Below are 15,952 nucleotides of genomic sequence, written 5' to 3'. Positions count from 1 at the left end.
TACCGGAACGGTAGCTAACTCGATTTACGGCATCCGTTGTATGGGGTGCTTCGTTAACCCCGACGACGCATCGACTTCTCGAGGATTAGGGTAGTTACGTTCGGCGCATCTTCAAGGCTGCTTTTACACCTATACGAGCAGCCACCCAACCACAGAGGTCTTCTCTCCGTGTCGTATACTGTGTCTGCGTCTCTTAGAGGAGACGCTGAATCGTCGCGACGGTACGCGAGAAGCACCCCCGCTGCTTTTGGGAATTTAATCATACAGTTCGAGTAACGCGCGCCACCCCGAGTAACGTCTCGAAATCCTCAATTCGCGCTCGGGAAATTGCGGGCGAAGGAGAATACCAGATTTAACCCTTTTAGCACGTCGAGAAGTTGACGAAGACGAAGAAAGACAGGGGAGAAGTCTGCCGCGGATTTGGGGAGAAAATTCTCATGTTGCGCGAATGTATTTAAAGATTTGCAGATTTGTTTTGAAAAAAGCTTGTTTGCACGTTAATATTCGCGTGTAGTTTCTCGCCAGATTTAGTCTACGTTATCGTAGCCCTAGGATGCTTCTAGAGGAATTTTCGTAAATATATTCGAATCGCATCTCGTGATAGCTAATATTTATCAGCGGATTCCCTTTTCGCGCGTGCGAGCAAGGACGAAATTCTCTTTTCCGCGGTGCGACGCGACGGCGCGCGGCGACGGCTGGGAGCTCAGCTGTGAATAAATGAAGGTGACCTTAAAGGTCGCACCTCCGCGAGATGTTTGCACGTAGATTTTTTTTTTTCTTTTGCGAGCGAGAGAAGATGCGCTTAGCTTCGTTTTCCTCGTTAATCCTTGTGCGAAAGTCCGCGGCGAGGGAACCGAGCCTCTCGCCTTCCTTCCTTCCTTCCTCCCTCCCTTTCTTCCTTCCTTCCTTCCTTCCTTTCTTCCTTCCTTTCTACCTTTGCGTGTTTGTCCGCTCTTATTAATTTACAAAGGCGTCGGAAGCCGCGAGAGAGGCGAAGGCGTTGGGCGAAGGCAGCCCGGGCGAGGGACGTTAAATAAATATCCACAGAGACGAAGACGAAATTCGGGATACCTAGACGGCAGCCAGCAGAGCAGCTAGCCAAAGTACCGAGCGGTGCAGAACCGAGCTGTATAAGACCGTGTTTAATTTATTTCGACTGCCAAGAAGCCGGGCATTAAACTTCCACCATTCTCTCCTTCCGCCTATCTTATTTGCCTTACATTCGTCACCGGGTGGGACTACGTTTCGCTCAAGGAAGGCCCGTGGGGAAAGGAAGCCGCGCCATCCACCGCCCGGCTTTCTTTCCCCATCCCTATTCTCCTAGCGCGAACAAGACGCTAAATGTCATAATTAATCTGATCCCATTAGAATCCCGGCGGCCGGTGATTAGTTCCGGGACACCGCGATTTGTCACCCCGTCAGAGCGAACCTTCCCCGCGCGCGGAGGATTATTTTCGTGGATTAACAGGCTCGCTTAATGCCAATTTGCGGAAATTACACAAAAAGAATCGTTTAACGCCCGCGCCGTCGGAATGGAATCGATGTTAAACGGGAATCGCTAATGCGATCGGTGACGGAGACGATCTCGCAATTTCTTTCAAGCGCTAAGTAGTAGTCCCATAAATTTATCCCGTACGTTTCGTCGTCTCACTTTCCTACGCGATGGAGTATTTGCATTCTATTGATTGCTTCAATATTCAGGAAATCAGTAGTCTGAACGGCGCCAGTTTAGACTGGTTGTTTCATTTGGAATTAGTATTCCGCTCGCGCGCCGTACGAGTCAGTCTGCCACGGACGACGTTTGATTTCTTTCGAAAAATTCACACGGCTGCAGATTGACGACTGCAATTTTTCAATGCTCGGCCGCGAGGATATATGTTCTATCGCACGTACAAACAGGATCGGATTGAGGTACGAGCCAGTCGAAAAATCGCGAGGTGAATCATTCGTTGGGGAATTCCAAAACAGAAGGGGAATTTGCTAGACAATCGAAGCATTTTGCCCACCTAATAATAATAAAATTAAAATACGCCCGAGTAGAAATTTAGTCCGGTATGCCGAATTTAGTTTGCATCGGATTAGGCCCAATTCAGGTCTCGAGGGGATTTACCGGACGTTGATTCGGCATATCAGATCCGATAATTATTTGGTTTTTTTCCAGTTTTAATTAAACAAATTATTTAACTTTTAGTTTTAGTTAAAAGATAAAAAAATACTAATGTCTTGAATTTTAGTATTTTTGATCTTCCGACGAAGGGAATCAAATTCAGTTGAAAGACATGAGCGTATTCGGCGCAGTAAAATTAAAAGATAAGATTAATCACAAGGTAACTATGAACGAATCGTGTGATGCGAAATACAAGCTGAAAAGTATCTCTTCCGCCAAGACTGAAACGCCTACGTGACAAGACTTAGACTTATTGATACCATCAAAAAGCGAATTCGCATTTTCCGTCTACTCAATTTTTTGTCGATGTCACCGAGTTAAATTTAAGGCATTAAATTTTCCTCCTTTAGCCGCCAACATCTTAAGTAGGGAATACGCGCCTCGAGCACGATCTACGAGAACACTCACGAAACTTCGTAATTAACTTTATTCTTAATAAGATTTACCTGTTTTTTTCTTTTTTTCGTCCGGATACACAAAACGCGAATCGTTTTACGATGAAAATTTTCTCTATCAGGTGGTTAAAAACAGCGGCTATCGCAAACCCGTCCCATTTTTCACGGGGCCGCGTGTATAGATATAGGACACGGGATTTCTTGTCCCTTCCCGATCCCTTCGTCGATCCTTCTTGCGCTCCAGCATTTTTTGTTCCTCCACATCGTGCGCTCGCACTTGGAATTCATCGGTCTTCGCCGTCTCTATCACTCCTGCTGTTTCCGCGACCTCTTATCGTAGTGTCGCTTCCTGCACATACATACCTACGTGTCCTGCGATGCCGCTTCTATCGCATTACGCTATGCCCTTCCGCGCTCTTTGTCCGCTTATGCACCCTGCTGATTCGCGCTGCTAACCGGATTCGCATACGTCTGAATTTATCTCCTTTGGCAGATGTCTCTCTAGCCCTGCGTATGCACTAGACATCGTAAACGCTCTCCCTTTACCGAATACACTTTTCGCGCGAACACGTCCTGTCGTGTTTCAGTGAGAGATTCTTTGTAGCCGTTAGATATGAAAAAAGTTTGCTGTGAGATACGAAATCGGTGACGAAATAATTGTTAAACGCTGAAGCTAATTAAAGTTGGATAAATCTTGTCCTTCACATAGCCAGTTTCAAATGATTTTCAACTTTGATATTTCAACTTTGATCTTTAAGGATGTCAATGACCTTTCCCGTCTCTTGATTAGTAAGGAAAACTTTTAAAAATGAGTTAATAAATTGAAAAAATTTTAAAATTTCTAAAAATTACAAATTACTAAATATATAAAAATCTGTGCCCTCGAGAAACTCAATAAAATCATAAAACGGATATAAGCTAAATCGAAGTGTTAGTTACAAAAATAGTTTAATCAACATAAACATAAACATCGAACGTTTCAATCGTGTAACCACCAATTTCAATGGCGCGTTACAGATGTTCCTATGTGTGCGAATAATCGACAAAAGGAAGTATTGACAGAAATATAAAAAATAATTTAGTTGTTCTGGTTTTAATAATATATTTCTTTTATAAAAAAAAAATTGCATTGCACAACCAAACTGTTTCTTTAACCGTATAGCAGTGTACGAATTTCTTTGAGTCAAACAAATATTTTTTGACTCAAAGAAACCTTTCTTTGGGTATAAGAATTAGCTTTTGAAATATTAATCATTTTTAAGCGGGTTTTAATTTTTAAATCTTGTGTTTGTGTGTTACAGTAATCACCGCAGCTTGGTGGCTGATGAACTCTGTCCGTTGTGCATCAAATCGGTGAGTCAGAAGTCAATTTTCTTATTTATATATTTCAATGCTTTATAAATATCCTGCGCAGAATGAAAGGAAAGTGTATAACCTAACGGAACGTAATAGTTTTGATGAAAATTTTGATAGAATTTTGATAAAAATTCCTGGAAAATCCTAGAATTTTCAGGGAATAGATTTATAAATTTTTAGTGAACATCCTGTTAACGCTCGCTAAATTTACAAAGATTACCGCCTTGTTCAACAGAATTAGACAAAGCAATTGTTGCATCTTAAAAATGAATAGATCTTGTGAGTAAATGAGTAGATTTACGAAATAAACTGAGAAACATTTTTCACAATGTATTTCCAAGGTTAATCCAAAATTACAAATTTGCTTCCGCCAATCAAGGTAGTTATACATCTTAAGCTTGGTTTGAACTTTGAATATTGCATTGATTGGCAGAAATGGAAATCAGATTTTACGGCTTTTAGGAAATATTAAGCGATTCAACATTCTGTTACAAAGAATTGAAGATTTAAATTCGTAAAGAAGCGATTACAATTAATTTGGATTCTATTACGATCCGTGCTTACGTTCGCGAGAATTATATTTACGACGAATATTTGCAAAGCGGTGTTGCCGGCGCCCGTTGCGTTATCCGTGTATGTAACGGACAACAGAAAATCCCCGTGAAGAGCCCGACAAGCCAACGACGGATATTCGCGCCGGGTTTACGAGCCGTTTTATTGCGACAGTTTGCACGGGCGCCTGGGAAAAAAAAAGTGATGAGCAGGCAGAGGTCACCGCTTTAGCGCGATAAATTGGCAGGTGATAACACGGACGTCCCTGATGCCCGCGGGGAAAAAACTTTCTTCTCTGGAGCTCTAGAGAAGTCTCGACACGTCGCGGAAATGTCAGGTAGCCCAGTCTCGCTCTCACAAACGTCACATTCGCGAGGTTTCTTTCTTTTATTTTATCGCGATATCAATGACGCAAAACGTAATCTCGCTCGATCGCTATTCGAGCTACACACACTCCGTAAGATCTTTTAATCCCGCGACGGTTATTTCATTACATGTACGTAATTTCTATTGTCATTACGAGAAATGACTGCGTTCAGCACAAAAAGCAACTTTGTAACTGTTGTGAGATTCTTTAATACTAGTATTTGTCGTTGTTTATCAAATCAGTCTAGATAATGAAATAGATTTATCTTATTTTTATCCCGATTATTTTAATGTACATTATCTTTATTTCTATTTTAGAGAAAACAAGCACAATATTATCTTTTTCAAATTACCTAAGATAATGTGAACGAATCAAGTTCCATGAATCCAAGAACAATAACGAGAATAAAGTATTGTTCTTGTATTTAACTTCCAAGTTACCATTTATTCTAACAAGAAAATTTTTCCAAGTAATAACAACGAGTGTTACGTTTCGAAATTCACTATCAGTAATGAAAATCTATAGTATATTGAACTATAATATACGTAATATACGTGAACTGTAGTTTTTTTTAGTACTGACAGTGTATGTTGGAACGCAGCGTAGTAAATTGCACAAATCAGTAATAGTGCAATGTAAAAATTCTATTTAAAAAATAATAAATTTGGTCGGCCCGAGAGCAGCTTCAATAAAAGTTTATCTTAATACGTAAAAATAATTCTTTTATACACTAATAATTAATTACACATATGCTTTTCGTAGATATTAAATTTACTTATCATCCTTTCTGAAAAAATTCTCAAAAATCGATAATTTTTCAGCGTCGGAAAGTATATGACCCCTTAATAATTTTAATTGATTCTCGTCCTTATTTTCTGCCGATTCTGAATGTATAAATGAATCACATTAAAGAATCTTACAATAGTGTTGCCTCGCGAACGCTTTGGACAGCTACTCGCGAAGGAGGAAAAAACATATGCGACGCGGCCGTGTAAATTGAATTTTGTCGCCGGCAGTATCAGCCCTCCCATGACAATTTGCGACGCATAACATCGCAAATTCCCGATATCACATGGTGGCACACGCGCATGACTTCCCTTTTTTCCACGACGGATATCATGGCGCCCATTGTTTGGCGAGGACGACGCGAGGAAAAAAGGTGGCCGGCGAGCAGAACGGTTCTTCCGTGTAATTACGCGCACACACGTAATTCAGCGGAGGGAAGCTTTGTGTATGCCCGGCTTTGTTTAGTTATTCGCCAAGTTCTCGCGAATTATAAACGTGCGCATTTGCGCCATTTACCGATGGGCCGCTCGGAAGCTGCCGCCAGTAAAGAATGGACCCCTGTTACGTCTCGTTAAGAAGTTTCGCGGAAGTTTCGGCCCGCCGCAGACGCCGATCGCTCCTTAATAACCGCGAGATGAGTTTACCGTGTACAAGTAACCGGATGGGAAGCAAGAAGCAACAGCAACGTAGCTCCGACTACGCTATCGGGGCTAATTTATAATAAATGTTAACCTGCTCTCGCGCTGGCTCATCTTTCATCACGGAGATGTTCATCGTTCTCCCGGGGTTATAAATACAGTGAAATCGTGATCGATCACGCGTTACCATTATGCATTTGTATTTTATAATGAACACGATATTAAATGCCTGATTTACGAGAATGTTAATACTGCGCGTGGTAATTGCGTTCGGAGAGAAAAAAGGTCTCGCGAAGCTTAAAGCTGTATTTGCGATAACCGCGAATAAATACAATTTCAGGGGTGGCGCGCGGCGAGCGACGGTGAAATTTTAATAATGTTGGCCGTTATTGTCAATGCGGGATACCTTTTATCAGGCTTAAAAATACGATCCGATATTTCCATACAGGCGCGAGTTTATACTACCAACGCATGTTTTTTTTACGTGGCGCGACGGATCTCTCGCGGGAATACGCGCGCGCTGTCGAAATCAATTGGTACGATTCGTATTTCGACTTGCAAAATTTCAACGAGGGCGGGGGGGGGGGGGCGGAAGAGGAGGGACGGACACGGCAAAGGTTGCTCCAGCGCAATTACGATTTATATATTTTCCGTTATGCGCGGCTAATGGCGCGGAATGCGAAATAATGCGGCTTGCCGGGTCCCCTTAACGCGCGCGTTGCAGCGCTTTGTGTTGACCTGTATCTTCCGAATCAATCGAAACCAGCGAACTGTGTGCATCGAGCACCGATGGTCAAACCGGTCGGTCGGGCGGCGGTGTTCCGTGCGAATATCGCGTGGAAATCGACCACGCATTTCACGGTTTTGCACGCGCCGCGCGCTCCGTGCGTTCGTGTACGCGCTCGTGGATACGCGCATCACGCACATCTCGCCGCGATGATGGAAAATGGACGCGTTTCGCATGGGCGCATCCACGACGGCGACGGTGTGCATCGGAGTTACATAATGTGTGTATTATCCTTGGAAGAGGCTCGAAAAAGAAGAAATATTTCATCTTGAGAAAAACTAACTTTCTGTCCAACTTCGCTGCTGTTATTTATATACAGATCCTCCCTCTACTTACACGACAGAGCTTTGAGACTTTGATCGTAAATCGAATTGATTGTATAGTAAGTCGAATAGCACAGTGTAAGTGGGCCAAACTGCAGCTATTGTATACATATCGTTAAAACTATTGAAATCATTGGAACTGATATATTATTGCTATTATTTTATACAAATAAAACATATTTAAGCAAATTAATTACTAAAAATCATTAGAGGTTTCTATTTAAAAAAATAAAAAACATATTTTTTAAAGAATATATTTTTTTATATTTGCTTTAATTAATAAAATTAATATTTAACTTAAACGCAAACTTATCTTCGACAAGTGATTTAAAAGTAATACTATTTTTCTTAAAAATATAACTCGAGTTATACTTTTAAGAAAAAAATATATAAAGATATATATTGGGAGATCTAATACAATATTTATTTTTCGCAAATACAATATTTATTTTTTAATAAATTTTTTACTGTATTTAGAAGGAAGGGAATAATAGATACTTGTTAGCATCATTATTATTAAATTGATCATCAATTTAATATCGTATTGTTATTCTCGTTCAACTTATTCAACTGTGTTTCAAGACCGAAAATTTATTCGGCGCGCAATTTGATGAACTTGAAAAGGTATATAAAATTACACAAAAAATATTCAATTGTCCATAGAGCAAGATCTTAGTGCTGAAGTAATGTTTCTTGTATTATTTTATGTACAATTTTTAATTCTCTTGAACTGTGCGCCGTTACTTTCGATTTCAAACACAGTTCTTAAATTGAATCAGAAAAGTAATATCACAGAATTAAATTGACAATCAATTAAATTATACCAATGCTAATTATTATCTATAAGATCACTCCCCTTTCCGGAAAAATTGAATATTATTTACACTGAGAAAAATTTAAAAAAAAAAGACTAAAATATTTAGTCCGATACGATCAACTAAACATTGAATTGATTCAACAATTATTTAGTTACACAAAAAAGTATAGTTCATTAATTTCAATCATTTCAATTTTTTAACCAAAACTTAATTAAACCAACTCAATATTTAGTTACACGCATCCGACTAAATTAATGTTTTTGATTTTTAATAAATTTTTTTTCTCAGTACAGTATTATAAAATTAACAGACTTTGATTATAACGAGTACTTAAAGCTTCATTATAATCTATTGATTTATTTTTAATCAATAGCATGCCGGTCGTAAGCCCGAAAATTCCCAAGTCGAGGTGGCCGTAAGTAGAGAGATATCTGTACATCTGTTATAGATTTATTGCTTATGATTTCGCCGCACGTTTCGTTCGGTGCACGCGTCCAAATGAGCAAATAGGAAATAATAGCGCTGAATTAATATGTCATGTTAGGGAATAATGCGGCGGCGTAGCAGATGAGGCGAGTTTGTGACGAACTACGGGGAACTACAAATGTTATTGGATTAATAATATATGCGATTAATATATTATTGTCGCGTAACATATTATGGTCGCGATGCATTACCGTTACCACGTGTGGGCATTACCATTTATTATTTACCTGTTACATTTTATTCGGTGTCACGCGCAGACCGCTCGACGTTAAATTTTATCACCTGCATATTATATGAGGGATTGGGTTAGGGTCCTATTATATTTTCCAATATCGCGCGTGCACTATGCGACGCTTAATTGAACGCGCGCGCCCCCGCTTTGCACGAGCCGCTCCCGAAAGCGCCACTATGCATTAAATTCCATTGGCCGGGCGGGTCGTTCAGTATTTGACGATTAACTTTGGTGATACAGAGGATGCAATTACTCATTACCTAATTTACGGCGTCCGTAATCTCGTCCGCGATTAACGATTCCCCGATCATTGGAAATGATGGGGAATTTATGGATCGGCTTCGTTCGCAACCGCACCATAACCGTCGAGATTTATAATCGTATGCTACTATTGTTCTTTAATTTCCGACGTTTCTTTGTTTTTCGATCGGTCTGTTATGTCTGTATGTCTGTATACGGACTGTCTCCGGTCCGTTTTCTCTTTTCCCATTTCTCTTTCTTCGCCCTTGTTTATTCGCGCTTTCTCCGTCCGACAGGCCTCACTCGTTTCCCATCCAGATACACTTTCGACCAAGTTACCGCCGTCCATTACCCAGGACGATCCTTTATGGCTGTTATTTACGATTATTATTATTGCACGGTGATGGCTACCGCTGTTGCATGGCGGCCGCACATAGAGAAACTATTCTTACAGCAAAGAAAGCGGGCGGAACAACATTACGTTACGAAAGCTGCAACCTCTCGCGCGTCTTTCCTTCAGGTAATTTACAATTTGGTCAAATTGTACATACGTCGTTGCAGATAGCACGAAGGCCGCGCTTTAATTATTTTCGATGCTTTCCATGCGTTCGCTTATTCCTAGGGTAAGGCGAATTGGAGCCTACTGACAATGAGATTCGGAACTCGCGGAATCCTTCGTTCTCACTTTATTTCTGTCATAATTATTTCGATCGCCCGTCAATATATGTATATCTTCTAATCGGTCATATGGCCCGATTTTTCAAATCGTTATACCGCACAGGGAAAAATGTCATTTTGCCTGCTAAGAAAAACGCTATTTTAATTTTCAGGCACTCGGGCTACTCCACTAATTGTACTATCGCCTCTCGATACCAATCAGTCTTACGGCTCTATATTCTTACATAGTATAATAATTTATCGATAAGTCACAGGCACACGTGCGTGCGCGTGTGTATTGAACAAATACTTTCCCACACTCTCGTGTCAACGAATTAAATAGCCGTTGTCAAGCACGTTAACACTCCGGCTTGTAACAGCATATCGACAAAATCCGGCGCTGCGAAGCGTGCTGAAAATTAACAGACCTTCTATGTGGCATTTATCGCCTGGTAAAATTGGCTTTTTGTTTACGCAACGCGGCTAGCGCGCGACACTATCGTGGCTTGTTGAAGCCGACAACACGTAAAACGAGTCATCGACGTAGACGGATTTAATACAAAAAACAGTTGTCACGTTTTACATCTTCATATATGTTTGTATTATTTTGTACTATTTTGTATTATTTATTTTCATATTTTTATTTTTGCAGAAACGTAGATTTACCATTGCGCGTTTTTTTTCCTTCCGGAGGCAACTTCGGCGATATGTTTTCTAGTTTTTCGACGTGATCCTTTTTTTCTGTTTTCATTTCATATAAAACGAAACATCTCTCGTTCCTGGAAAATTACATGGCCGACTCGCTGTAAGTCGCACGATCGCTATCGCCGAATATGCGTGCGTGCATCCCCCTCGTAATCCGCTTAATAGCGGGAGGGGGCTTATCAACAAATCATTATTTTAGGCAGGCAGATATCACGCGCGACTCAAAGTAGCGGGTATACGATCCCACGCGAATTCGGCGTACCTCGCGTGCGTTATAAATAAGACAATGGGCACAGCCCGGGACGATTAACTGCGGGAAGGGATAGCGAAAGAGGGGAAGGCTAGACGGAAAAAGATAGAATGAATGTAGCGTATGAATAATAAATATAAATGGAAATATAGCTGCCTACCTTTATCTGACCGTCGCCGCCGCCCGCGCCGCAGCCGCAACTCAACTACTGAACACGCACGCGTATGCATACGCTCGCGCACAGTGCACCGCGCACGCATGCACGCGCGCGATCACGCGATGTTTCTCGCGCGCGCATCATTGTTGCGCGCCGTGCTATTGTTTCACCGTTGTTGCGTCTGTCCCGCGTTGTTATGTTATACCTACGATCGGGAGTCAGCGCGTCCTCGTCGCGTCGCGTTCCGATTATTTTTTTTCTCCCATATATGCGCACGTATCGTCTGCCAATCGGCGTCGAGATCGTTGTTCCGTTTGCTACCGAAAACGTCAACTGTGAGCACTCGTGCACTCGCGCACGCAACCGGCAAAATTTTACGCGATATCACCATTTTTTCGTCCGTCCGCCGCGCCGCGCCGCGCGCCGTTCGGCCTGGCCGCGATTTCGTCGAGCCACTGCATATTCTCGATTCAGCAGTTTTGATAAGTGAATTATGAACGCGCCGCGGCAATTCTCACTCGAAAAATGGCTTCTTCCGGCCATCCGGCGCGGTAATGGAAAGGTAACCGTGGCGGGATAGCGATAGGAAGGATCATAATAGCGATAATAGTTACGTGGCGCTTGGGGATGAGCGATGTGAGCATTTGCATGGTAAACGCGACCGAATCTCGACGATTAATTTCTCCGCGGAGAAATATTTATGTACTTGATACACGGCCAACAATCGCACGGCCTATACAATCTTTTATTTATGAAAACGTGTCTTAATTTTGATCTCGCTGGAAATACTTCGACATTTTTATTATTTTATTTAATGTACCGAATGAATATATTATTGGACGAATGCAAAAATTTTGATGGATTTTCAATAGACGTAGCTAACGATTTTTATTGCACTATTGGCAGATATGTTAATATATTATACGTTATTAAAAAGGCAACACTGTCAGCTGTCGGTTAGAAAAGAAATTGGCTAAATTCGAGTCAGTTATTAATTTTCATTGTAGCATATAATTTTTTCAATGAGCATTTGATAATTTCTTTGAGACATAATTTCTTTGTTGAATCATCACATTTGTTTGTTATTTTCGAATTTATACAACAAGCTGTAGTTGAATCATACAATCTTTTTTTTTATATTTATAATAACGCTATAGTAAAGTTTGGAAAGAAAACATTCACAGAATATTCAAACAAAAGTAGCGTAAAAAAACATGTTGTAATGTATTTGGAAATAATTGCTATTACAATTTCAATTTACAAAAGATGATTAGCTAAATTTAAACGAGATAATTTCAACCTCGAAGGCAATCTAGCTCTGCAGACGGTCTTTTGATATTGACGACGTACTCAATTTAGTGTCCAATTTACAAACTTACTAATTTCAACAAAAAGAAATGTTGATAAATTAAACGTTGACAGATCGGCTATTTTTCGGCAGAAAAACGTGGTAACGTCTATTGAAAACACATTTAAACTTTTGTACTCCAAAAATATATTCATTGTATCAGTATTCTGCTCACTTGCTGTAACGCTATAATTCAAAACTTGTCATTTTTTTAATTATTTGAATGAAAAAGGAATTCTGATGAGAATTTAATATACCGAATGAAGAGCTATGCACTGAATTAGACTTTTATTTCTCTACAATCAATTATTGGGAAAATTTTGTCAAAATTGCGTATCGCATAAGTTATTTTTTATTGCATTTTTTATTTTTATTATATTTTTCATTTGGTACTGATTTATCATGTTGGAAATTGTAATTTGATGTTTCAAGTACTTTTCACCAATTTAACAACTTAACCTATTACAAGTTTTTTTGCAACATACTGCAAAAGACATAACCCTTTAGGTAATCAGTCCTTTGAATTTATTAATAAATTAATATTTATTTTAATAATAATTTAAAATAAGGATGAAATATTTAATAATTAATAAATAACAATAATGAAAAAGTAAAGATATTAAAATAAAATTGGTTTGAATTTATTTTTGTGATTGACGTATTTTTATTTATATTAATTATTTTACTTTTACTATCATTACTTATCAATCTTGGATTAATATCATTTATTGCAATAAAATACAAATTTTGTGGTGATATGATTTAGGAAACACTTGATACATTTTATAAAAGTATCGATTTAATTTTTATAATAATTGCAAATATGTATATAAATGAAAATATTCTACATAAACCTTCTCTTATAAAAATACAAAAATTTGGTATAAAATTGTATGACTACATTATTATCAGCTACATAAATTGATAAAAAATTAACAATTGTTGCATCTGATTTTTTAAAAGTGTTGTTAAAAACTTGCTAAATTTTTGTTTATATATCTTTTATTTTTTATTTAGTTCATATTTTTGTCTCTACATGTTTCCTGTTTATTAAGTAAAAATATTAAGTATTAATGAAGAATGATTCAGGCGATTAGTACGCATTTAGCAACTCTTTCTTACATCAAACTCGTAAAAATGTTACAAAATTTTAATGATTTCAAAACATTTAAACTAGAAAATTTTGTATTCCGAGCTATATAGGAAACAAATGAATTATTTATTGTAACCTACAGTGGCCTGTTGGAAGTAATAAGTTTTATTTCAAAAAAATGCTCCTTTGCTTGGTATATCCCGTAACATCTTTACCGCAATGCGAGGTTTCAGGGAATCTTACCGGTGCACCCCATAGGGGTTGTTTTCTTTCTCGAAGAAGCTAAGAGAGAGATCTCGAGATGATCTCAAGAACAGCGTAAAGGCGGCGTAAAAACGTAACGTGCTCGTATGTAAATAGTAACGTCGGGGACGACGGCGATGACGATGACGATGATGAGGACGACGACGGCTACGAGGGTAGCCGGAATGGAAAAGGGACAGCTTTAGGGGATGCGGTGAGATCGGTGGTAGGTGAGGGGAGTTAGGCGGCGGATGCTGGGGATGGTTTCGCTGCGAAGGACGACGATGGGAAGTCCTGGAGAACAACGCCCCGGGGAATCGTTTTCTAGGGAAAGCTTCGAGAGCTCACCAAAGCTGCCTCTTTGCGCACCCGGATTTCAAGCGCGTTGGTGCGACTTTGATTCGATCGAACGTGCTCGAAACGCACGTGCGACTTTGATTCGATCAGCGCGCTCGAAACGCACGTAAGAAATTAAGGATTTCGAGGGGAGCGTCGATTTTTCCATCGAGAATCAAATTGAATAGAATTTATAGTCATTCTTTTATCATTTTCTTTATATAATTTAATTAATTAATTAATTAATAATAATAAGAGTAACTGTATTGAAATGAATATTTAAATTGCCATATATTTAAATTAAAAATAATACGTATTTCTGATATTGTATTAATATTTATTACATAGTAATTTTATCATTTTTTTTTCAAACTGAAATGTTGAGAAAAATAAAAAACGTTTATTTCATTAAAAAAAAACGAAAAGTATAAAAATGGTATGCTCCTGTTAGGATTAACGTGTTTTAATATAATACTGTTATTCCAATATATTCAGCATGCGTGTCACAAAAGTATTCGCGCATACGAAAATTTGATACGGAAGTATTTTTTCGTTACGCGTATATATTGTTTTGTTACATCGAGGTGTTTAAAGGTGCGACAGAGAAGGAGAGAGAGAGAGAGAGAGAGAGAGAGAGAGAGAGAGAGAGAGCGCAAACGGGGTTGGCACGCGGCGTTTCTTTGAGGAAAACCGCAAGCGAAATAGTCAGTTTGTTGCGCGGCAAATTCATCCATTCGTCTGTCTGCATGCACAGAGAAGACGAAAGACTACGTACGATAACTGCACCGCGTGGCACATAATTAACATTTTGACAAACCCGGAGCGCCGTGCGCTTGTACCTCGAATATAGTACTCCTCGTTGTTTCTCGAGATGTCCTCGGGTCATTGTGATTCCGTTAGCTGCAGCTCAAACAGCTTAACCGAGGATACATTTCGTATGCAAATGGGAAATGTGTTCCAGAATAAGCTTACGTCTCTGTAGCTGTTACGGATCAGCACTTACTGCATAAATCGTTTTCCAGGCAGGTACGTGCACCCGCCCCCATCTGTCCCTGATTTCGATCGACTCTGTTCGACCTCGATCCGGAAGTTCGCTGTCGAAATCGACAGGTACGTCGTCTTGCTCCTCGGTGAAAATCGATGGCCCGATAATAGCGACCTGATAATTTGGCCGCTATGTTCAACTCGGCTGCTCGCGTGGCGTATCGATTTATGAAATATCCCGAGGATGCATAGGATTTCTCTCTTTCGTCTTTTATTTTTTCAGATTACGGGCAAGTAAAATATTTGAAATATCTTTTCGCGGTTCTCCACGCTCGAAATTTATTTTACATATTATTTTTTATTTATATCTGTCAATTCTTCCGGAGTCTCGGATTCTCCAATTTTCGTATTCTGGAATATCCGATTGATGGATTCCTGTGCCTTTGGCCAGAGCTCTTTGGATCTACGAATATTTAACCCGCAGCGTCTTCTCAGATTCTCCAATAGTCGGCAGCTCCGGCAGCCCCAGCAGCCTCGGCAGCTTTCGAGAGATGGTGAAAGAGGTAGCTTCTTCGCATTCTCGATCCCCGTTGTACGGCTCCTTGAATCTCGGAATCGCCGCTTTTCCGACATTTGCTGTTCTCGGTTTCTGCCATTTCCGGAATCACTGCCGAAATACACACAATTTCGAGACGAAAACCTCTTTCGACTCTTTCAACTCTTTCCGTTTTACGCGAAGCGAGCTCGCGGATCCGTGGAGTCGGATGGGTCGGCCGATGATCCGTCGACCGACTCCCGGCGGCGTGTTTTCACGCTTTTCTCGCCGCGGATTCGTCGACGCGAATTCCCCGGGCGCATTTCGGCTGGATCAGAATAGAGAAACTCGAGGCCACCGCTACACGCCGCCGCCGGGGGTCCCCCGTGTGCAAGAAGGAACTAAGTTCTAATCGAATCAACGACCCTCTCGCTTCGATTTACCGTGCACGGAGACGACGACGACGACGACGACGACGACGACGAGGGTGTTGGGGT

General features: G+C 40.1%; 1 protein-coding gene across 3 annotated transcripts in view; it reads left to right on the top strand.

Moving 5' to 3' along the window:
• The window catches only part of LOC105207769 (dedicator of cytokinesis protein 7), a 109,281-nt gene that overhangs the window by 19,427 nt on the left and 73,902 nt on the right, over positions 1 to 15,952 (top strand). For all 3 annotated transcript variants that reach the window (XR_005576301.1, XR_005576300.1, XR_005576299.1), the window contains one exon: positions 3,864 to 3,915. The gene's annotated coding sequence lies outside the window, so the exon portion shown is untranslated. The remainder of the gene's footprint in view (positions 1 to 3,863; positions 3,916 to 15,952) is intronic.

The sequence above is a fragment of the Solenopsis invicta genome, chromosome 14, assembly GCF_016802725.1.
Source record: "Solenopsis invicta isolate M01_SB chromosome 14, UNIL_Sinv_3.0, whole genome shotgun sequence".
In the NCBI taxonomy this organism is placed as follows: Eukaryota; Metazoa; Arthropoda; class Insecta; order Hymenoptera; family Formicidae; genus Solenopsis; species Solenopsis invicta.
This window is presented reverse-complemented; position numbering and strand designations above follow the sequence as displayed.